The 23,713-nt window shown below is 37.9% G+C and overlaps 1 long non-coding RNA gene across 2 annotated transcripts; it reads right to left on the reverse strand.

Moving 5' to 3' along the window:
* Nucleotides 1–16,342: 16,342 nt before the first annotated feature.
* LOC112916442 (uncharacterized) lies at nt 16,343–23,510 on the reverse strand. 2 transcript variants are annotated; one of them, XR_003234305.2, is made up of 3 exons: nt 23,179–23,510; nt 22,767–22,831; nt 16,343–17,329 (listed from the first exon to the last, which is right to left on the reverse strand). It is a non-coding gene; the product is annotated as an uncharacterized lncRNA (long non-coding RNA). The 2 variants fall into 2 exon arrangements; XR_012000305.1 differs by having other exon boundaries at nt 16,343–22,656.
* Between the last annotated feature and the right edge of the window lie 203 nt (nt 23,511–23,713).

The raw sequence follows: 23,713 nt of genomic DNA on the forward strand, positions 1-23,713 counted from the left end.
TGCCTATATAGAAATCTCCTCAAATTAATTAAAAAGCCAATTTCAAATTAGTTTATTTCCTGAATTCATCTAACCGAAAATATTTATTGTTCAATAAAAATTTCAGTGACTTTGTAACTGAGATGATATATAAAACACAATGCTGGCAATGTCTAAGGACAAATACTGAAAAAAAATTAGTAAATGCTCTGCCTTAGCTCATTAACTGATCTCTTTAAGTCTTAATTTCTACATTTCATACTCTAAGTGCATACGTTTGTATGTGTGAATGTTAGTGTGTAAGTATGTATTTAATAGTTAATGTCCAAATTATGAAAACATTAATATCAGCAGTTTTCAGTGCTATTCAGGCTGATTTTAGCAAACCAACATGTTCAATTTTAATGCCATCAAAATCATCAACTCTGAATACATATTTGTCATAAGTTAATAACATTAGTTGGATAAATATTTATTATCAAATGTATAACATTTATGTTACCAGTTGTGATATTCATAATACCTGCATTGATTTTTGTTGTTGTTGATATAGTGTATAAACAAATGCACATTTGTTTGCATAATTTCTTATAACCATTTACAGTTTCTCAAAATGTTTTGCTAATCTCTTTTATTTCCTCATCTATACTATTCCTAGTAATTTTATACATGCCCAAGGCTTCAATTATCTTCATAATACCAATGACTCCAAACGTATGCCACCTTCCCTGAGTTCTCTAAATGTTAGAATCATATAGATAACTGCCTACTTGATAGTTTGGCTTGGATGTTTCAATGGCACCTTAAATCCAACACATCAAAATCAGAGCATCACTCGCTCCTCACCTTCAACCTCAACCTTGGTACTCTTCTAGTAGTACATATCTCAGACACCATTATCCATCCAGTTACTAAAACCATAAAATGAAGAGTCATAGTTTATATCCTTATTTCTTTCATCCATTCACAACTAAAATGTTTCACGAAGTCCAGCTGATTTTTACTACTTAAATATTTCTCTCATCTTTTCTTCTTAAAACATAACACATTTGCAATTGTACATGTTTTTGTTAAGTTATTTGATCAGTGCCGATGGCACTCTATCCTGCACCACCCCACCTACTGACTGGGAATTTTATAAAGATAGAAACTGGATCTGATTCTATCTTCCAGATTTCTCCAATTCCTAGCAAAAAGTTTAGGATATGGTAGGCATTTGATAAATTTTATTTGAATAGTCAATCACTGTACAAATCTAAAATTTGAGCCATTGTACATGAAATCACATGTGAAAATTGATAAGGATATCTTCTGGAGTGATTTTTGAGTATATGCTAAGTATCAAGCACAGATAATGTTTATAACATGTAAAAATAATACTTTCAAAAGAGCTGCAGTTATGCTTCCAAATTGCATGTCTAGACGCCAATGACACCCCTGGGTAGAAGTCTAGAACAATGGCTGCATGGGTAGATTTCATTTGTTACAAATAGGGTTAGGCAGATGTTACAGGAAAACATGTTTATTATCTTAAAGTTTATGGAAATGAATCCAGTATCTAAGGTTATACAAATTCATTCATATAAGTACACACATACAGATACATAGACATGAAGTCTCTATTAGTCTTAAAATGTACATTTTCCCATGTATTAGAAGTTAAATTTTATATAATAATATATATATAATATGTTATATATATGACATAATGTATAGTCATTTTTATAGAACATGTAGGCTGAGTAGGTAGAAGCAAGATTTGTAGATACTGAGTTGCCCAAGATTACAGGTTCAAGTATTATGACACAAAGACATGAAAAGGAGTTATTATTTGAAGTCCCATATCCTATCCTCCACCCAAGCAGTCTTTATGAAAGTATCATGATATTGCTATCATGGATTTAATTATTATTAAAGTATTAATAAAGTAAGTATTATTAAAGTATTTAATACTATGAAAGTATCATGATATTGCTATCATGCATTTAATTATTATTCTCTGGTTTATCTTTATGCTTTTGCATTTATCATTGTATATGATTGTACTATGTACATGCATACATCTTCAGCATATATGTACATTTATGTGCATGCATAGACATGTATATGTCCTATGACTACATGAAACATCTATTAATTAAGGTTATACTCATGATTTGGCTGAAAAAAATCATAATTTATTAGATTTTGTGCATAAAACAATTTCGGTATATTTAGAAACTTAACATGTTGATCATTTTAATAAACTTAGAAAACCTGTAGAGTCCACTGGTTTGGGAAGATTTTTAGCAAGAATTTTTAAAACACGGAGGTCTGGATTAACCATTAATTAACCAGAAATTATAGACAGGCAGGGAACCAATTACCATTAATTAGAGAATGGCTATGCATGTCTGTACAAAAATAATATAAACCAGTAGCAGGTAACATTCTTCTTTTTCTGCGTTTCAAGCTCACAGCAAGGATGAACACTGTGGTCCTTGATCTTATTTAATACTTACAAATACCTCAGGGGTATGATAAGAGGTAAGATTTTATTAACCCTGGTGAAGAATATGCAGATTATTTTTTTTATAAATTTATTTTTATTGGTGTTCAATTTGCCAACATATAGAATAACACCCAGTGCTCATCCCATCAAGTGCCCCCCTCAGTGCCCGTCACCCAGTCACCCCCACGCCCTGCCCACCTCCCCTTCCACCACCCCTAGTTCGTTTCCCAGAGTTAGGAGTCTTTCATGTTCTGTCTCCCTTTCTGATATTTCCCACTCATTTTTTCTCCTTTCCCCTTTATTCCCTTTCACTATTTTTTATATTCCCCAAATGAATGAGACCATATAATGTTTGTCCTTAGGGAGTTAAATTATTTGACTGAGTTTACCAAGTTTCCCAGCTTTTAAGTGAGGAGACAGGGACTGATATTAGTCCTAATTGACCAAAAGACTCATCAAATATGGCTTTTCTACATCCTTCTGGCTTCCCAACACTTCATTGTGATTGTAAAAATATGTACATGAAATGTTCACATCTGTACATATAAGTATGAGCCAGTAATGTGCCTGACTATATGAATTTTTATATCATACTGAAGTTACATATTTATAAGGTATGTGCACATTGTATTTTTCCTGTGTGAGTGTATCTACGTGCATATATATGTTTGTACATAGACACACAGGTGCACGTTTATATCACACCATGAGTGCAGCCAGGTGCCTACGCCTGTACATTCCAAAGACATTTATAATGCAAAGTAGAGAACAAAAAAATAAGATTATTTATTGAAAGTGTCACCAACCGCAGGGAATGGAAGTGAAGGAAATACATCAATCCGGCCGCCTACCTTAAAGGCAAGCAGAAAGCAGAACTGCTCTTTTTAAAATCGATGAAATTAACAAAAGCAATTGAATGTGGCAGAGAGGAGATGTCAGGTAGGAATCCGCACATGTGGGACCTGAAGATTGTGAATAACTTAGAGAAAGACATCAATGCCTCTGCTGCTAGTGATTACCTCACTCTCCGTGTGGCTGTAAAACGTGGCAGCATTTGTGCCTGTGCCAGGAAATGTCAGGACTTTAATGGTTCAGGCCTGGTTATGTGAAACAGGACAAGGACTATTTGCCCTAAATACTAAACCTTTTAATTTTCAAAGTTCTGAAATATTGAAGCTAGTAACACTTCCAACACTGGAAGATGTTTAAATGGCTACTTTATAAAGAATAAAGGCAGAGCATGTGCCTACTTTTTAATTCATAAGAAAAGTATTAAATCACTAGCATTTCAAAGAGCCCACTTTCAATTACCCATGAAGAGACTGCCTACAGAAAATATTAAATTCCAGGCAGGCGTCTCCAACCTGCCCAGACCACTGCCTCCCTTCTACCTTTCCCTGTGTCCTCGGGGAATAGGAACGAACTTCAATATCAGCAGAAGTAAAACATAATGGCCACATTTACAGAATAATTTCCACTGATATTTTTATTCCAAGGCAGGAGGAAGAGAGTTGTGAGTGTAAATGGCATACCCTGGATTTGGGCAGCTTCTGCTTTCAATGCAATCTTCAACTAAGATCCAGCGGAAGATTTTCCCCCAAGGTCCTCCCTTTCATCTCCCTCCTGCCCTCAGGGTATGTAGCCACTTCCTCCCCCATCAGCTTTTCCAGCTTTTTTTTCATTAGCTCTGGCATCCTGCTTCTGTCTTCCTTAGGGGAGTAACTGATGGGTACTCGATGAATACTTGACAAATGAAGGAATGAGTGAATGTCAGAGGTTCCTGTGGGCAGCAAATGACAGCACTTTGCAGAAACATCTTCAGTCCTTTGTCTCCAAACATTGGTAATAATATAGGGCAAGGGGATAAAAAAGAAGGAAAGAAAAACTTATAAAGAATGCCTGTATTTTGCCAAAGTTCAGGTTTTCAAAATATTGATATCTATTTGATACTTACTCATATTAAAGTATATGAAATGCCTCTTACTACCATGATTTTATAATCAAGGTAACTGATGTTCATTTGGTTTGACAACATAGTTCTGAGATGTCGTCATCTCTAGGTAAAGAACTCATGTCTTAAATATTATTTATTCATGAGGGACAGAGAGAGAGAGAGAGGCAGAGACATAGGTAGAGGGAGAAGCAGGCTCCATGCAGGGAGCCCGATGCAGAACTCGATCCCAGGACCCCAGGATCACTACCTGAGCCAAAGGCAGATGCTCAACCGCTGAGCCACCCAGGCATCCCAAGAACTTACATCTTGAATGGCTTTAACTACTTTCCCATGGTTACCCACTTAGAAAGTGGCAGATCACAGTAAGCTGTGAGACAACATGGGGACACTGGCCAAAAATCAGTGAGCCTAAATTAATCTGGGAGATTTGAGAAGTAGAGATATGTGGGAAGTAGTAGGGAGAAAATTATCCAGAGAAATAGCTTAAAGGATATTTTTTGTTTGTTTGTTTGTTTGTTTTTCATTTAAATGAAGGTGATAATGAAGAGATGGAGGAAAAGTAAAGGGCTTAACAGCATAACTGGTGCTCCATCAGTGAGGATCAGTAAATGGATTGGTTTAGATTCTAGCACTGAAAACTTAGAAGCAAAGAAAGGCTTTAGATATAATGGTAACAGTCAGTAACCCCAGGTGTAACTGATAAACCCTGAAATCTCAATAGTTTAAGACAAGAAATTTTTAACTCCTGCTATATCACAATCCATAGTGGGTTGGTGAGGACTCTGCTCCATAAACTCCTTCAAAAATTCAGTCCTTCCAGGTTGTGGTTCTGTGTTCCTCTGAGGCCCTGGAATCCCCTTGACTGGTGGGCAGGGAGGGAGAAGAGAATGAGGCTCACAAGAGGGAGGTTTCTGTGGACTGGGCCTGTCAGTGGGGTATGTCACTTTCGCCTCTACTTCATTGTCCAGAACTAGTGGCATGGCCACACCTACCTGTACAGGAGCCTGCGAAATGGAGCCAATCTGAGGCCCAGGAGGAAAATTAAAATATGCATATAACTGAACCTCTGCCACAATGAGATAAAAGGAAATCCAGACCTGGGACAACTGGGGAGCTGGCTTAGGTGGTTAAGTGTCCGACTTTTGGTTTTGGCTTGGGTCAGGTCATGATAGCACTGTCGGTTGTGAGATCGAGCCCTGGGGGCTCAGTGTGGAGTCTACTTGAGATTCTCTCTCTCTCTCCCTCTGCTCCACCCATTGTATCACTCACGCTCTCTCTCCAAAATAAGTAAATAAATCTTAAGAAAAGAAAATCAAGGGCAGCCCCGGTGGCTCAGTGGTTTACCACCGCCTTCAGCCCAGGGTGTGATCCTAGAGACCCAGGATTGAGTCTCACATCAGGCTCCCTGCATGGAGCCTGCTTCTCCCTCTGCCTATGTCTCTGCCTCTCTCTCTCTGTGTCTCTCATAAATAAATAATCTTTTTTTTAAAAAATCAAGACTTTCAGGCACCCAACCACATCTGGTTTTTGGTATCTTTTTATTATTCTTTTTTTAAAATATTATTCTTTAAGATTTGTACTTGTATGGCTTAAGCCTTTCATTTAGAAAGTCTCCATAGATATTTTTATATGTATTAATGAATCTAAGTTAAAGCCAACTTGTAGGCAATACCTGGGAGATTGAACAATCAGCTCAAGGAACTCCCAAAAGTACAGCAGTACTCAGACTCAGGAGTTAGCATCAGGCAAAGTGGAGACCAAGCAGGCAGGCACTTTACATCACAGAACTTAGGAATGTAGGCTGGTGGATTTCAATCAACCTTGAAGACCCATGCAACACCTGAGAGCTCAAAGCAGCCCTCAACCATAGAAGGATAAGGAGGCTGCCCAGGTGGGAGACACAAGGTGGGCGAGAAGCTACAATAACAGGATTCAGCTTTGAGAATTTAGGACAAGCTGAAAGCCTAGGTGATAGTTCTGTGGATACGACTGACTTGGTTACTATTCTCAGTCACTTGCGGAAGTTTTTCAAGATGCCACGCCAGAGACTGGAGACTTGCTGCTAAATCTACGAGAATGTGGAAAGCAGAAAAATGGTGAGACTACAGATTACCAATGGATTGCCAAAGCTATAGCTCTAACTCCAGATTCTGAGGGAAAAAGGGACAATTTCCACAAGTGGATCATTAGTGTTTTTAGATAAATATGCTGGGCAAAATGCATTCTAAATCCAAACACAAATGGTTTGGTATCGGCAGTATCTACTGCTTTGTGTTAGCTGTGACCTCTGCTTTTTTTGCTGGAGAAGATTATGGGAAACTCCACATTTTGGGAGGCAGGCTGTGGTATATGACAGCCATGCAGCACATAACGTGTTACTGTGGTTGCCACCAAATGCTATGGCTCTGCCCCCACCTCTTGCAAAAATACTTCTTGGTACCTGGCCATCTAAGACAAGTTAATTTAGCCCTACAGTTTTCTCTCTCTGTTTTGTGTGTTCCCTATTTTTTTCTCACATTTACTCAAATTGGGTGCCTATTTAAGCTTATGGATGCAAAAATCTAGGGATGCTTTGGCCGGTGTGGTCTTTACTTTCAATCCAGGCCTTCCTCTGTGTCAAAAGATGATTCATATTCTGTTCTTGATAAGAGAAAAAGAAAGTGGTCCCTTAGAACCTGGGTGCGTGGAGCAGAATATAGATAGTGTTAATATATAAATGGATAAATTATTTTTTCTTTCAAGTGTTGAAATGCAATTATATTTATAGGAAAACCTGGCTTAGATGTTTAATCAGACACAGGTGTTTTCTAAAGCCTATTTGAATTGTAATTGTTGAACTACACTTCAAACATATTAAATAACAAGTTAATTCAATTCTATTGGATATGAAATTACTAGCACCCACTGAGTAATAGGGTGAAAGAATTTAGGTAACACAAAGGAACAAATTCTGCCTATGAAAGAGGAGCTGTTTATTTGTCCCCATCAAATAAATAAGTGACTCATGATGCACTAAATAGGATATATAATTAATAGACTCAGGTGTCACCTTATTATAGAGTTGACTTTTTCTAAGCTGATTTTAAAAATAAACTGTTGATCTGTCATCCTAAATGAGCTTAGACTTTTGAAAAATGTGTTGCACTATATGTATAGGTATAAATGTGTTGTGCATAAACTTCTCTAAATGGTGCAACACGGCTTTCATACTACACTTAAATTTTACTTCATTTCATCATTATTGTGGGCAAAATACAGGAACTACAAGTTTCTTTTTCTTTTTTCCCCAATATCAGAAATCTCAGAAACTAAATTATTGTTGAACTTGCCTCCCCTCTTCTGGATTTCATCCTTTTGCCGCCTCCTCTTCAGAGATCTTGCTCCATAATTATATTTCCTATTTCCTAGAACTTCTACCTGTCTGTTTTTCCATATCCTGAACACTACTGTCTTCAAGGAAAACCACACATTTATTTATTTATTTATTTGTTTGTTTATGATAGTCACACGAGAGAGAGAGAGAGGCAGAGACATAAGCAGGCTCCATGCACCGGGAGCCCGACGTGGGATTCCATCCCTGCTCTCCAGGATCGCGCCCTGGGCCAAAGGCAGGCGCTAAACCGCTGCGCCACCCAGGGATCCCCAAACCACACTTTCTAATTATGCATACTCCATTAGCTCCAATGTGTCTCCTCTCTTTCACAATGAAGCTTCCTGAAAACAAGGAAGTTGCAGTTGATTCTCATCTTTGATAGATTGTTCAGCCAACTATAACCTGGAATCATTCAATTCTTACTAGTGACATCTTCATTATGGAGCCTAAAGACCACTTTCAATCTGTCTCTGATCCTTGACACTTCAATACCGCTCTGTCTCCAGGTCCTAAGAGCACTTTTCTTTGTCCTCCTGGCTCTATGACTATATTTTCATACCCTTTATTGACCTTCCTGGACGTGACAATGTTTTTCATTGTTTCCAGTATTTGGGATCTTGGTGCTTTTCATGGTCTTTGGTTTTTACCTCCTGCTTTGTGTTGGAGATCTTTCCTTCACCCAGGGGTCACTGACCTGGTCCCCCAACTGGGGACCCTCAAACTCTTCCCAGATCTGGTTACTTCAAAAATAGCCCCTGATATAGGAGGGCTCGTTCAATTCACTTCAATTTGCTGCAATATCTGACACTGTTGACTACACCCTCCTTGAAACCATCTTCAACCTTAGCTTCACTGATACACATCTTTCCTGGTTCTTTTCCGACTCTAGTGGTTCATTCTTTGCATTTGCCATGGCAGCTTCACCAGTATCTTTCTTTGGAATTTAGGCTTTTCTTTTTAGCCCTCTTTCCTTCTGTCATTATATATTCCATATATTCACCTCATGTGAATAATCCCATTGCTATGTCCCTAGCTCTGGAGTCTGGACCTTCCTCTTGAGCCCTGGCTATTTGTTTTTAATTTGTTTGCTCTTTGCTCTTCCACAAAGACCTTAAATACAGCAGGCTGAGGTTCTCCACAAACATTGCCCTTTTGTGTATGTTTGTATGTCTACATATTGTGATGTGTTAAATGAGTGGGATGGCCACAGACTCAATTCAGCAATCTCATGATCATCCTTAATTTTGTTCTCCATTATTGTTTCATATCTCGCTCCTTCTCCCTCATTCTCTATCTCTCTTTTCCTATTGCCGTCTTTTCTCCCTGAAGACCCTTTCTGTAGATTAACTCATATCTCATGTGTGACTCTCAAGATCAGTTCAATCATCATATGTCATTTTGAAAACATCCTTCTCAGTAGCCTAGACTGACTCAGGTGCCTATACTTCCTATTTCCTTTGTGCTTGGAAATACTACAAATTGTCGAACATCTTGAGGCTGTGAAAATGTGTCTTTATCATGTCTGTATTCTCAGTTATAAGAATATAAGCAGCTAAAGGCTAAAGATCAGAGGCACTGACTTGGGTTTCATCCACACAAAATAAATATGGATATGGCTGAAATTGCTTACACAGAATATATGAAGACTGATGAATTGAAAACATCAGAATTGTGCATGAGCATGACAGTGTGTTTAGTTTTCAAAATAAATGATTGAATTTTGTATGTAGTACCTATGAGCTCAGGACTTAAGACAATGTTTGATGCTGACAAACTAATAAACAACCACAACTATATAGAAGAGAACCATGGAAATAAATGTTCAACAAGTAACATAAGTCAAAAAGAATATGAGTAACCCAAAAGCTTTCAGAGATTATTGTTCTGGTTTCACTTTAACAAAATAAGAAGCAATATTTTGGGAAATATTTAGATACCAAGAAGAGGAGAGTTAGATAAAATACTGGAGAGGGAAAATAATGCCTCTGGAACATGATGTTGATCGTGAAAATTGGAATAGGATAATCGGATAAAGAACAAGTGTGCTGAGGTAAATGTGCCCAAGGCATGTGGGACCAGGATTAAAGCAAGAGTAATCAAATTTCCAAATAATATAATACAGGAAATACGATATTGCTTGTGGCATGCTTCCCTTTCATTTTAAATATTTAGACTCTGAATATTGTGAAGATGCATTAGTTTTCTATTGCTTGTCTAATAAATAACCACAAACTTTGTGGCTTAAAACAAGACAAATTTATATTCTTACATTTCTGGAGGTCAGAAATCCCCAGATGAAGATATCTACAGGAGAGAGTTCCTTCTAGCGGTTCTAGGATAGAATCTGTTTCCTTGCCCTTTCCAGCTTTTAGAAGCCTCATACAATCCTTGGCTCATGTAGGTCAGCATAATAGCAATCCAGGATAATCACACCATCTCAACATCTCACATGTGCAAAGTCTTTTTAGCCATGTCACAGGGGCTGAGGATAACGTGTTTATCTCTAGGGAGGACATTATTCTGCCTAATGCAGTCAAAAAGCAATAAAAAATAGACAAATGCCTAAATTTCATTCATTCATTTACATTTGAGAGTCTGTTTTTCATTTTAAAACAATGCTTTACATTAAGAGCTTCATGTTTTTAAGGCATGTTCAGCCTCATAATCCTACCTGAGCCTTGAAAGAATTCTTTGAGAGATAGGGAAGATATTGTATGCATTTTATAGATAAGTTCGTACATGTGTTTAGTGACTTGCCCAAAGATACACAGCTAGTGAATACCACTTGCTTGTTTTCTAAGTATAAATCTAGGATTTTTTCCACTACTCTATAACTTTTCCTTGTGAGTAAAAAAAAAAATAAAGAAAAATTCCCGGATTCACCAGACATTTTTCATTTTGCAGAAAAAAAAGGTAATTTAGGTAGTTGGTGGTCCATCATTATATTTTTCCTAAATACATTTCTCATTTTAGATGAAACTGCAGAAGTTGAACACATTTCTATCTCTTTCAAATTTTGGATTTACAACTGAAGCACAGACTAGCCTAGGAGACACAGGACATAGAAACTTGGTATAGACTTGGTACACTGCTTGTCTCCTAAAGGTCTGAAAATGTAAAGTCAGGGGTAGCAAACACAAATCCCCATGAGATCAAGCAGGAACTTCTAAATATGATGAGGGCTGATTTGAAAATGTAAGCTCAGTAATGAGTACTAACTAACATTCACCTTCCATGACTAGCATAAGGGAGCAGCAAACCCTGTGTCAAACTGGAGTGTGCTTAGCTTATTAGAAGGGGCAGCTTCTTCTTAGTACAAGGCTACTGTTGTTTTGGAGAATGTGGACAGTGTGGATAGACAGCCCTCTTTAAAAAAACAGATAAGCCAGAAATTGGAATTTCTATGTTAAATCTCCCAAATGTTAGGGGTCAGTATTTAAAGGGTTTTAAGATACTGAACGACCAAAGCAAACATGTCTGGAAACCAGAGAGAGTCTGTCGTGGGTTTCTAGTTTCAGCTGTAGCCTAAGGACAGTGATAGTACTAGACATACCTGCCAAAAAAAAAAAAATGTTTGGAAATGAAAGGATGTGAAAGCATTGAGTACTTGCTAGGAGAGTAGAAAATGGAATATTCTATAGATTGCCTTTTTCACATTCCAAAAAGATGGCACCTCCTTCATATCTCATTTTCTAGATTTTGTTGACGGAAACCCTGATGGTAGTATTCATAATCACTTCAAAACAAAACTAACAAAAGAAAAGGATGTAGGTACACCAGTAAGGCAGATCTTTTTTCCTTGATAGTTTTCTAAAAATAGACTCAAAAAATGAAAGAATTACTCAAAAATATTTTGGTCTTGAAGATGTGTTTGACAAACAACTCTGGAGCAATAAATCCCTTAGTAGAATAGGGGTGTGTTGTAATATTTCAATCCAAAAATTGGCATCATTTTTAAGAGATAAGAGCAAAATAAAAGAGAAATAAAGTGAATTCTATACTCTAAGGTGAGAGGGCATTTAAAATGAAGTGAGGAAAATAAAATAAAATAAAATGAAGTGAGGATCCTTCCTGTCCTAACTGCGGGGCAGTCTGGGAGGATCAGAGCAGGGAGACATCCAGCAGCTCCGGTGCCAAGGAAAGCGTGGATGACCTTGGCAACAGCTATTTGCTGCTCTGCACCAAAAGCAAGTTAGGAGCTTGGTACGAATTTACTTGGTAGCTATGTGATGATGGCCTTAAGTAGTGACAGTTGGAAGGAACAACTTGTAGGAAGAACACCATTTCCTGATTTGTGATTTTTGAAGACATAGACAGAAGTGAGAGAGGTGTGCAGTGGCTCTAATTGTGGAAACTTACTTTGAGAGTGTTGATCTTGGTGAGGAAGGTGTTCAAGGCATTATACTTTAGTAATGATGAGGTTGGAAGAAGTCTCTGCAAGCCTGAATTTTGAGTAGTGGAAGTTGTATAAGCCAAGAAATGCCTTGAACAGGATTTGGAATTTATATAATGGTGCCCATTACCCCCATTTTGATATAATTAAAATAACTTTCTTTAAAAGTCAATGTAATTTCATAATCAAGAGGTAATTGCTATTTCCAAGTATATATTTATATAACTTTCATCCTGGGATTCATCACCCCCCTAAATTATTTCCTTCTAGTTTAATATATTAAGTTTTGCTCTTTCTGTTATAAAGTTCTACAAGTTTTTAGAGAACAAATTAATGGTTACCAGAGGGTAGGTAGGTATGGGGATAGGAGATAGGAGCACCTTTTAAAGGTGATGGGGAGTAAGGAGGGCACTTGCGATGAGCACTAGATTAGTGTTGAATCACTATGTTGTATATTTGAAACTAATATTACACTGTATATTAGCTAACTAGAATTTAAATTAAACCTTAAGAAAATTCTATGAGTTTTAATAATCATCCTGTCATGTATCCACCATTGTAATGTCACATAAAATAGTTTCACCAACCTAAAATTTCCCTGCACTTCACTTATTCTGCATCGCCCACCTTGAACCTCTAGCAAGCACTTATCTGTCTAATATCTCCATCATTTCATCTTTTCTAGGATATCATGTAAATGAAATAACACTGTATTTTAACTTTTCAAGATTGGCTTCTTTCCTTTGGCATTATGCATTAAAGATTCATCCGTGTCTTTATATATCTTGATAGCTCATTACTTTTACTTTTCCTCTCTAAATAATATTCCATTATATGGGTTACTGTAGTTTGCTTATTCATTCATCTATTGAAGGACATCTTGGTTGCTTTCAATTTTTGTGATTATAAATAAAGTTACTATCAACATTTGTATGTAGGCCTAAACATGTGTGAGCATAACTTTTCAAAATAGTTGGGTAGATACCAATGAGCATAACTGTTGATGATGTGGTTTATAAATATCATCTAACAAAGCATAGCAATGTTTACCTTTGTAAGAAACTCACCAAACTGTCTTCCAAAGTAGTTGAACCATTCCATATTCCCACCAGTAATGAATGAGAGCTCCTGTTATACCAGATTCTCACCAGCTGTTGGTTTGGGGATTTTAGCCATTGTAATATGTAGACCTTCACAAAACCTACAATAAAGTTTTCTTGATTGCTGTCAATGAATGTCCCCTCAGTATCTCCCATTATTCTCATTTCTAAAGTAGTTTAAAGTGTGCCGTTGTTCACTGGGTTTGGGGACAGTAGATAACTAGTCTTCTGATTGATAGTTTATGAGAAGAACATGCAGCACACATATAACTTGCTTTTGAGCCAGACATGGTATCGGGTTGGGAATTAGTTTATTTTTCTGATCATAGTGAGGCTTGAGTAAAACTATAAAAGGGTAACCTGTGGGAGAAACTGATGAACTGTTTAATAAAAGCATTTATTTTTCCTCTGGGTACATAGTTAGATTGCCTTTCTCAGGCTCCCTTGCAATTGATATGGCCATACCATTAAATTTTGGCCAATAAAATGTTTATGGAAATGGCAGGTGCTACACCTGAATAATCCTTCCTACCTCATATTACAACTTTAATCTGCATGTTGACTCCCAGAATCATAGACAGCTTTTGAAAACTATGTGTTGAAAATGAAAGGCACTGTGTGGAGCAAATCCCTTTGTTTCTCCTCTTCCTTATACCAATAGAATGAGAATGAGTAAGAAATAAATTTCTATTATAGTAAACTTTTGATATATTGAGGTTTATCTGTTGCAGGATAGCTATCCTAACAAATACTTTAGGAAAGACTTCCCAGAAGAAAAAAAGAAAGAAAGAAATTGAAATAGCTCCTGAAATTCACATGCAATGTAGAAACATATGGGCTTTAATGGGAAAAGCATGAGCAAAAGCTGTAAGACTAGATCGATATTTGAAAGAATGGTTGGAAGTTGAGGCAAGTCAATCACCACAATTTTATAATAATAATGCTGGTTTGACAATAAAAAAGATGTTACAAATGTATCATGTTGGGGATCTGATTAACAATAATGACAAATATTTATGTAGCTAATATATATTGATCAGTTATCTTTCAGATACTAAGCTCTCAGAATCTATTATCTCATTTAAATTTCAAAGTCCCTCTAAGAATAAGATATTATTATTATCCCTATTTTACATAAGTGAGGAAACTAAGGCACAAAGATATGAGTAATGTGCCCAGGTCACACATCCCATAAGAAGACCTAGAATTTCAACTTTCTGTTAGTTGTTGCGCCCCTAAAATTCCCCATTCTTAATTACTTCATTCTATTTCTTAGAAAGCAAAACACTCTAAACTTCCCTGCTATTACCCACTTGATATAAATGAAAGCATGCATGGGATGGATGAGGTTTTGTGGTTTAGTTTTCCAAAATGATCCAAACTGCTTTTGTTAAATACATTTTCCTTTGTTAACCAAAACTAGCATTTGTCTTCTCATACCACCGTTACTTAGTTAATGTCCAAAAACCCCCATAAAAATCTATATCTTATTTGTGTTTATATCATTGTATACTAGCCACTCCCTTCCAGTGAATATAGATATAACAGAGTAATGAATTTATGGTTAATTTTCATTAGTTTCTCATTAAAAGTCAAGCAAAGAATGATACTTGCACATTTTCTGGTCTTTCTTTTCTTCTTTTAGCTGATCTAAAATTGTGTTTCATGCAATTATCCTATTACTCTTCAGAAAATCATGATGTTCTTCCCCCAGAGGCTAAAGCCCAACAAAAAGGATCTATGGTCTAGTGCCAATACCAGCTGTTGGAAATTATCTTCCTGTTCAAATTCGATCTGTTGCTTTTAGATTCCAGGGTCTCCTGTTTAATTCTCAGACATAACATTTCTTTCAAAGACTAAAAAGACGCTAATCAGTTACATTAAAGTACTTGACTTAAATGTTCTGTTAAGGGATTTCCAAGTTGCTACAAATGCTTGGGACTTTATATAGCATCTAATGGGCTGTCCTGTTACAGTATCCTTGGTATACTTGACCAGAGGATGTAACCCTGGGTGCTGTTAGAAGGGTTTAAGATGGCATGTGGCTTAGCACTGGATTTATTCAGGGAGATTTACACTACAGACTTAAAAATCACAGGTCAGTGGCTTTATGAGAGTTGACCACCCAGGAGGCAGTAGGGGGAGATAGTTAAATACAAGTAAAGTAAAATATGTTGTCATCTATCTTTCTTAGATGTATTAACAGTATATCTAATATAACATATTTCTAGAGTACCTAAAGCCTAAAAGAGATGTTACAAATGTATATCATTTTGGGAATCTGAAGTCTCTTACCCTGTGCAGCCATGTTTTGCAATGTCCAGGGTATAAATATTTATAATTAATGTCTCAGTTGAAAAGTCCTTGATATATAATCAGAATTGCTTCTCTAAGAATGAAGTCCTCAAGTCAAGTACTAGATATGTCTAACTGGTGAGTGTAATGACGAAAAAAATTGAATACAGAGTATACACGTAAAATCTCATTTAAAGCACTGAAGGATACAAAAATAGAAGCCATTATTATGTTTTTTAAATTGAGTTTTTTATTCAGAGACATTCACATAAATTGTTAAGGATTCAGGTTCTTTGGTTGAGAAAAATCATCTCTAGAGGAATAGAGCTGTAAGTATTTTAGAAAGGATTGTAAGACTGGGACATAAAAATCTAGACTATAAGATTTCTAATATTTATGTAAGCTAGATTTTAAGAAAGTTTTGAAATGCGAAAGCAGAGTTTCACTTTATGATTAAATGAATGCTAATAAGGAAATTAGATTTTTCTATCACTTAAATTTACATCCACTTCTTTTCTTTCATCACAGGTAAAAGTCCTTTCTGCTGGTAGCTAAAGGCAAATGGGCATGACTACAGCTATATGCAAAGTAACTTACATTCTGTGGTGTTAGGCTCATAAACATGCTCTCACCTCCCTGGTTCATTTTAAAGCCTTAAAGATTCATGACATAGTAAGGGCATAAAATATTTTCTTGGTTATTTTTTTTAAAGATTTTATTTATTTATTCGTTAAAGACACACACAGTGAGAGGCAGAGACACAGGCAGAGGGAGAAGCAGGCTCCATGCAGGGAGCCTGACGTGGGACTCGATTCCAGGTCTCCAGGATCAGACCCTGGGCTGAAGGCAGCACTAAACCGCTGAACAACCTGGGCTGCCCTTTTCTTGGGTATTTTGACACTGAGATGTGCAAGTGTATTATATTTTTCCCAGTGAATGCAAAGGTGTTCCATTGTGCTCATGGGTCTCTGTGTTATCAACATACAGTAGAACAGAAGTAGGGATGGTTTGCACGCTTCACTTACCAACATAACAACATGGCCTACCTACCCCTAGAATTACCAGGTCAACAGCCAGTACACTAACAGACTGCAAACAGAATATTGAAATATGCTTGTGACTTAGCATTGTAGACAGACAGGCAGAGAAGTGGATTTAAAATATCAGTCCTGGTATGAGATATTATCCCACTGTTAAATACACACCAAAGGTTACTGAATATAAAGTATGCATGCAGCCAACCTCCATAGTAATGCAACATTTTTTTAAAAAAGGTTGCTAAAGGAAGACACTTTGGTTTATCTTGCACTGTAGTTACAAAGACTAAGGCAGGCTTTCAGAACGAAGAATATTTTTTAAGAAAGAAAAAAAGCTTTACAAACTTAATTTCTAGAAAGTAATTATCAAGCTGCATGGTAGCATAAAGTCCTATTGATCGAAATTTCTCTTTCTGTATGAACTTCACAGACTTGCATGACTTGGCATCCGTAAGAGCTAATGATGATTCATGCTATTAGCTTCAGCAGTCACAGTCCCTAGGAACTCAGCTTTGACCTTTTATTAGCACTCTTCTCCCAAGCAGATAGGATCCTTCTCCAGGCACACTTCCTAATCACCTTAAAACACCTGGAGAATTAGTTAAAAGCCTGATGGGGAGGGACTGGGATGCTAAGGGAAAATGAAGATTCAGTGTAAGGAGAGGACACATTCTATTGTGTAAGCTGACCAGAAGCCCTGGGAAATCCTGCAAAATAAAATGACATGTTAAGATTTCATTTGTGTAAACTTAAAATAGTCATAATTACAAGAACCATGTTAAGTGTTACCAGTTTGTTTCAGCAACCCCTCCCTTCCTCCCTAAAAATAACCCCATGCAACATTTATACATTCATTTTTTCCTTGATCAAACATTTATTGAGCTCCTTGCACTATACTAGGCACCTAAATAGCATTGTGTTGTGGTAATGTAGGAGCCATTAATTTCTTAAAATTAATTTTTTACCATCCTCTGCTTTAAGTGGCTTCTGAAAGAAGCATCGATTAACGAAGCCAGGGAGAAGTGCTACGCAAATGCTTCAAAACTCTATTCCTCCTCTCCTTTTTATTCTTCTCAGCTCCTACTGCTCCTCTCCTACCCACCTGCCATTGCCTCCCCCAATACACACACACACACACACACACACACACACACACACACACCAGTCTCCTTTCCACTTTTCTATTGCATAATAGACCAGTGTAATATACAGCTGCTCTTTAATGATTAAGGCTAACGGGGAGAAAGGAAACTCATTATTAAAAGAGGTTGGATTCTCTTATTCAGGCAAATAATTTACTTTAAAATCCTAATAATTGAAGATGGAATCTGTAGGGTATTTAAATATCTTTTCTTCAATTTTGGTAATGGTTTGATTTCTACAACATATGTACCCACGAAAGGGCTGCATATTTGCAAATTATTTTAATAATAACAATACAGGCTCAATAATTTAAGATTTTGTCGATCACATTTCTTTACACAACCTTTTGTATAAATGGACTCCACCTCTATTTCAAAATACTGAACTTAAAATCACATAATTTTTCCTAATATATTAGAAATATACCCACTGGAACTACCCTTTCCTCATTCTGTGTGGATCAAATGGTTTTCATCCTAATCACCCTGCCGGAACTGTCCTTTTAAAAGAAACCAAAGATTTCAATTAATCCATGATGTGTTTTCAGTACTTAGGTTGATATATTCAACTTTCAGTCTTTTTTAAAAAAATTTATTTATTTATTCATGAAAGACAGAAAAGAAAGAGAGAGCGAGAGAGAGTCAGAGACTCAGGCAGAGGGAAAAGCAGGTTCCATGCCGGGAGCCCGATGTGGGACTCAATCCTGGGGCTCCAGGATCCCACCGTGGGCCAAGGCAGGCGCCAAACCACTGAGCCACCGAGGGATCCCTCAACTTTCATTCTTTTAGCAAATTTATCTTTTCTTGGATTCCATGATACCAAATTACTTTTAATTATCTTCCTAGATTTCAGATTAAATTTTGCCATCACTCCCAACGAAAACAGCAACAATAACAACGAAACAAACACTTTCTCATAATTATTAATGGTCTTCTACGCTTGCTGCTTTGTCTACATTTTATCCTCAAATATCTTTTTACATTCTCTTAGTTTCAAAGACACCCTCTCTATTGATAATTCTCAAATCTCAGGAGAAAGGTATTATACAGGGAGAAGAGTATTGGGTTAGGAATCGGAACATTTGCTTGGTTTGGAGTCTTGTTCCCTATAAAATTTTGATGAGTGACTTTATTCCATTTATGTATGCATATGTGTGTGCATGTGAGAGAGAGTGAACACACTGGTCCTGGTATAAAGTATATTTAAAACAAAATACTTGTTGTGATGAGCTAAATAGAATTCAATTCCATTCTAGTGGTTTTTGTATCTTAATTTTGCTTCAATCTTTTAACACCAAACACTTAAATAGTAATCTTTTAACATAAACATGAGCAATATCTATTGTTATAGATGTTTTAGAATTTTAAATATGAAAACAGGCTTTATGTGGCTTAAGTTACCTAATTAATGATATTATTTGGGGAGATAGATTTTATCCCAGGCTCAACTGACCTCTAATATTAAATGAAATGGGTTGTCCTTCATTTAAATTAAGTGGCCAGCCTTTAAACTTCCAACCATATTGGAAGTGGCATAGTGAAGGAACCATGGGAAAAACATTCCTGCTGGACAACATTAACAAATAAATGAATGTACCTGATAGTCAATTTATCACAAAATTGGTAAAAGAACCTCTTTGGAACTTAATACGTTTATTGTAGAAAAAGGTATCATATATCCACGACAAACAGGCCATCATGAGAATCAAACTCAGTCCCATTAGAGAGAGGATAGTAGCATCTTTAAAGTCCAGTGCTCTACCTTTGGGAAGGGCTTTTCTGCAACAAGCTACATTGTGGTTTGCAGTTACAATTATAAATTAATCCTCACATCTAGAAAAGCAGCTATAGGTCTGATTTTGTTGTTAATCTCTATTTTACAGATATGGAATGCTGGGGAAGTTTAAGTGACTTGCAATCACTCACCCAGTCATAATCAGAACTGGAACTAGACTGATTTCTTTCCTCTTTATTTAGTTCTCTGCATGCTAGATCTAACTCTTGTCAGAACTCACTCCAATGAAGTAGTTTCTATTATTGATAAACATAGATTTTAGCACCAATTAATATAAAATTATTTTATGTATTTTCCAAAATTAGGCAAGTAGTTATTGACTTAAGGAGTGCCCAAACAAATTTCTCCTCCTCCACTAACAAGATGAGTGAGTTCTCCCATTATGGGGAGAAAAACTGATATACGTAAGCAGGCCCCCCAAAAAAGGAAACATCATTTAATTCAACATAATTAGCTAATTAAATAGTCATGTAATTAAATAACACTAGACTTTTTTTTAAAGATTTTATTTATTCATGAAAGACACACAGAGACAGGCAGAGAGAGAGGCAGAGACACAGGCAGAGGGAGAATCAGGCTCCATGCAGGGAGCCCGACGTGGGACTTGATCCCAGGTCTCCAGGATCAGGCCCTGGGCTGAAAGCGGTGCTAACCCACTGAGCCACCTGGGCTGCCCAACACTAGACTTTCTAACCAATACATCCCATGAAATTCATAGTAATATATAAACTGGCATCAGCATGCAATCTTTTAGCTACTTTAATAAGTTTTTCTTATTTTTTTTATCTTTATTCATTTGAAATATTTCATGGTTTTCAATGGTAGTTTTTTTTTTTTTAATTTTTATTTATTTATGATAGTCACACACACACAGAGAGAGAGAGAGGCAGAGACACAGGCAGAGGGAGAAGCAGGCTCCATGCACCGGGAGCCCGACGTGGGATTCGATCCCGGGTCTCCAGGATCGCGCCCTGGGCCAAAGGCCGGTGCCAAACCGCTGCGCCACCCAGGGATCCCGGTAGTAGGTTGTTAATTGTGTTAATTGTGCAGGTCTGTTTTGCTCAGAGCTGCTTATTTATAGCACTAGTGTTATGAGATATTACTTTTATATCTGTATGCTGTTCATTTTAACTTTTTTGCTTCGTAAGATAGTCATTTCATTATCATTTTAAAAATATTTTATTTAAATTCAATTTGCCAACATGTAACATCTAGTGCTCATTCCATCAAGTGTCCTCCTTAGTCCCCGTCACTCAGTTACTCCATTCCCCCACCTACCTCCCCTTCTGTAAAACCCTATGTTTGTTTCCCAGGGTTAGGAGTCTCTTATGGTTTGTTTTCCTCTCTAATTTTTTCCCACTGGGTTTCCCTCCTTTCCCTTATAGTCCCTTTCACTATTTTTTATATTCCACATATGGTGAAACCATATGATAATTGTCTTTCTCCGATTGACTTATTTCACTCATCATAATACCCTCCAGTTCCATCCACATTGAAACAAATGGTAAGTATTCGTCCTTTCCGATGACTGAGTAATATTCTATTGTGTGTGTATATATATATATATAATATCAATCACATATATATCTATATATATTTATCTCACATCTTCCTTATCCATTCATCCGTCAAAGGTCATCGTGGTTCCTTCCTCAGTTTGGCTATTGTGGACACTGCTGCTCTGAACACTGAGGTGCAAGTGTCCCAATGTTTCATTACATTTGTATCTTTGGGGTCAATACCCAGTAGCGCAATTGCTGGGTCATGGGGTAGCTCTATTTTTAGCTTCTTGAAGAACCTCCACACTGTCTTCCAGAGTGGCTACACCAACTTGCATTTCCACCAACAGCACAAGAGGGTTCCCCTCTCTACATCCTCACCAACATTTGTTGTTTCCTGTCTTGTTAATTTTAGCCAATCTCAACAGTGTAAAGTGGTATCTTATTGTGGTTTTGATTTATATTTCCCTGATGGCAAGTGATGTGGAGCAATTTTTCATAGGCTTGTTGGTCATGTGTACGTCTTCTTTGGAGAGTCATTTCATTATCTTAATCATTAAGGAATATGGTATGTAGAACTCCTATATTTTCAGGATTTATATTGCAAAATACAAGATAACATGAAGAAACAGTATGCCTGAAATATAATATACTTGTCATGGCATGGAGAAGTGGCTAGAAAAATTATGTAAATATTTGTATATGCACATCCCAGAGTTTCTAAGTAGCATACAATGTTCTAGAGTTTGGTAACATCTTCATATTTAACATTCTTTAGTCAAGATTAATCTTTTGCTGGAAGATAATCCTAAACTTATCTTCTATCAGAGATCTAAATTGTCATTACAATTTCCAATTTTAATAATTTTTAATATTTCTAAGATTTTATTTGTTTATTCATGAGAGACATACATACACACACACAGAGACAGAGACATAGGCAGAGGGAGAAGCAGGCTCCCTGCAAGAAGCCTGGTGTGGGACTCCATCCCCGGGACTCCAGGATTATGCCCTGAACCAAAGACAGATGCTCAACCACTGAACCACCCAGTCATCCCAATATTTCTACTTTTTTCAAATATCCACTCTTTTCCCCATGAAGCTTAAAAAAAAAAAAACATTTGTTTTTTTTCTTTTTCTACCAGAGTTAAACTTCATTGCATTATTAATCACCTCATGTAGTTGTTGAAGGGGCTGATTCTAAATTACACAATAACAGCAAAAATAAATACTAAACAACAAATAATTATAAAAACCCTAAACAATGGCAACTAAAAACCTTCTCTTGATTAAAAATTCAAAGTGATGTGGTACATATTTCTGGTTTAGCCTAAAAGATAAACTTATCACTACTTCTTTCAGCATAGTTGGTTCCAGCATAGCTAGAAATGGTCTAGCCCCCAAACTGGATTGGTCAAATGACTGAAGGTGGGAGGAAGGGGCACAGGAAAGTTGGGAAGAATGGTGCTGATGTGCGCACGTTTTGGCTTACGACGAGATGGCAATTCACCACTCTACTCTGCAATGGAATTTTGCTTCCAGGGCTCATAAAATTTAGGCAGGGTTTATTTTGGGGACCACAGGACTCATTGAGTTATCTTAAAAAGAAGGTAGATAAAGAAAGGGAGTGATTATTGCCAAAAAAAAAAAAAAAGGGATCACTTAAAATATAATTAGCAGCAGCAGCAGCAGCATAACTAATACTTACTGATTCCAACGATTTGTCAATCATGCAGCCGATTCACACACTTGGTTTTTGACCTTCACAGCAACCTTGTGAGAGAGCAGAGGACAGAACCGGTCACCTGGGGAAAGACCCACGCATACTAAAGTCTTCTTGTAGAACTTAAGTCACCTTTTTTTTTTTTTTTTTTTTTCCTTTTCAACTGCAACATAGCTTTACAGACTGAGGGCCCTGGACCATTCTGATGCATTTGCACGGAGGGCACTGAAATGCTTCTTCACAAAGGCAGATCCTTCCAGCTTGGGGGGTGGGGGGGGGGCAGAGAGTGATGCGCAAAGTTTGCCTCCTCCGTGGTCTTTTTCTGTCGCGTGGCTGAACGTAAATGACATCACTTACCCGGTGTCTGTGTCGCTCACACACACACACACACACCTACCGGATCGCTCGGCAGTGGTTTTCCAAAGAAAAACGGGGAAAAAAAGAAAAAAAAGACGCCCCAAGCAGCTAGACGGCCTGCTCAAAGCATCTCTGCGCGTGGCTTCTGGAGCCGTAGCTCCCGGAGTGCGCCCGGCGCGGGGCGCAGGTGGGAGAGCCGGGGGGGCCGCGCACCTGCAACTTTGGGGCGGGCCTGCGCGCGCCCGGGGTCGGCGCCCCTCCCGGCTGCGCCCCGCGAGGCGTGGCGGCCCCAGAGCCGCCGAAGGGCAGGGCGGGCGCGGTCCGGGGCGCGTGGGGCTCCTGCGCGCGGCCGCCGCCCCGGGGCGCGTCCCTCCCCCGCCCGCCCCGCGCGCCCCCCGCCCGGACCCCGCGGCAGCGCCGCCGCTCCCGGAAACCAGCCCGCGGAGCGAGGGCGGAGGCGGGCCTTGGGCCTTGCGCCCTGATTGGCCTCCCCCGCCGCGCGGGGCGGCGCGCCGATTGGCTGCCGGGCGCCGTCAGTCTCCGAGGCCCGAGCCTCGCCGGGGAAGCGCCGCCGG

Source organism: Vulpes vulpes, chromosome 3 (genome assembly GCF_048418805.1).
Source record: "Vulpes vulpes isolate BD-2025 chromosome 3, VulVul3, whole genome shotgun sequence".
NCBI classification, from domain to species: domain Eukaryota; kingdom Metazoa; phylum Chordata; class Mammalia; order Carnivora; family Canidae; genus Vulpes; species Vulpes vulpes.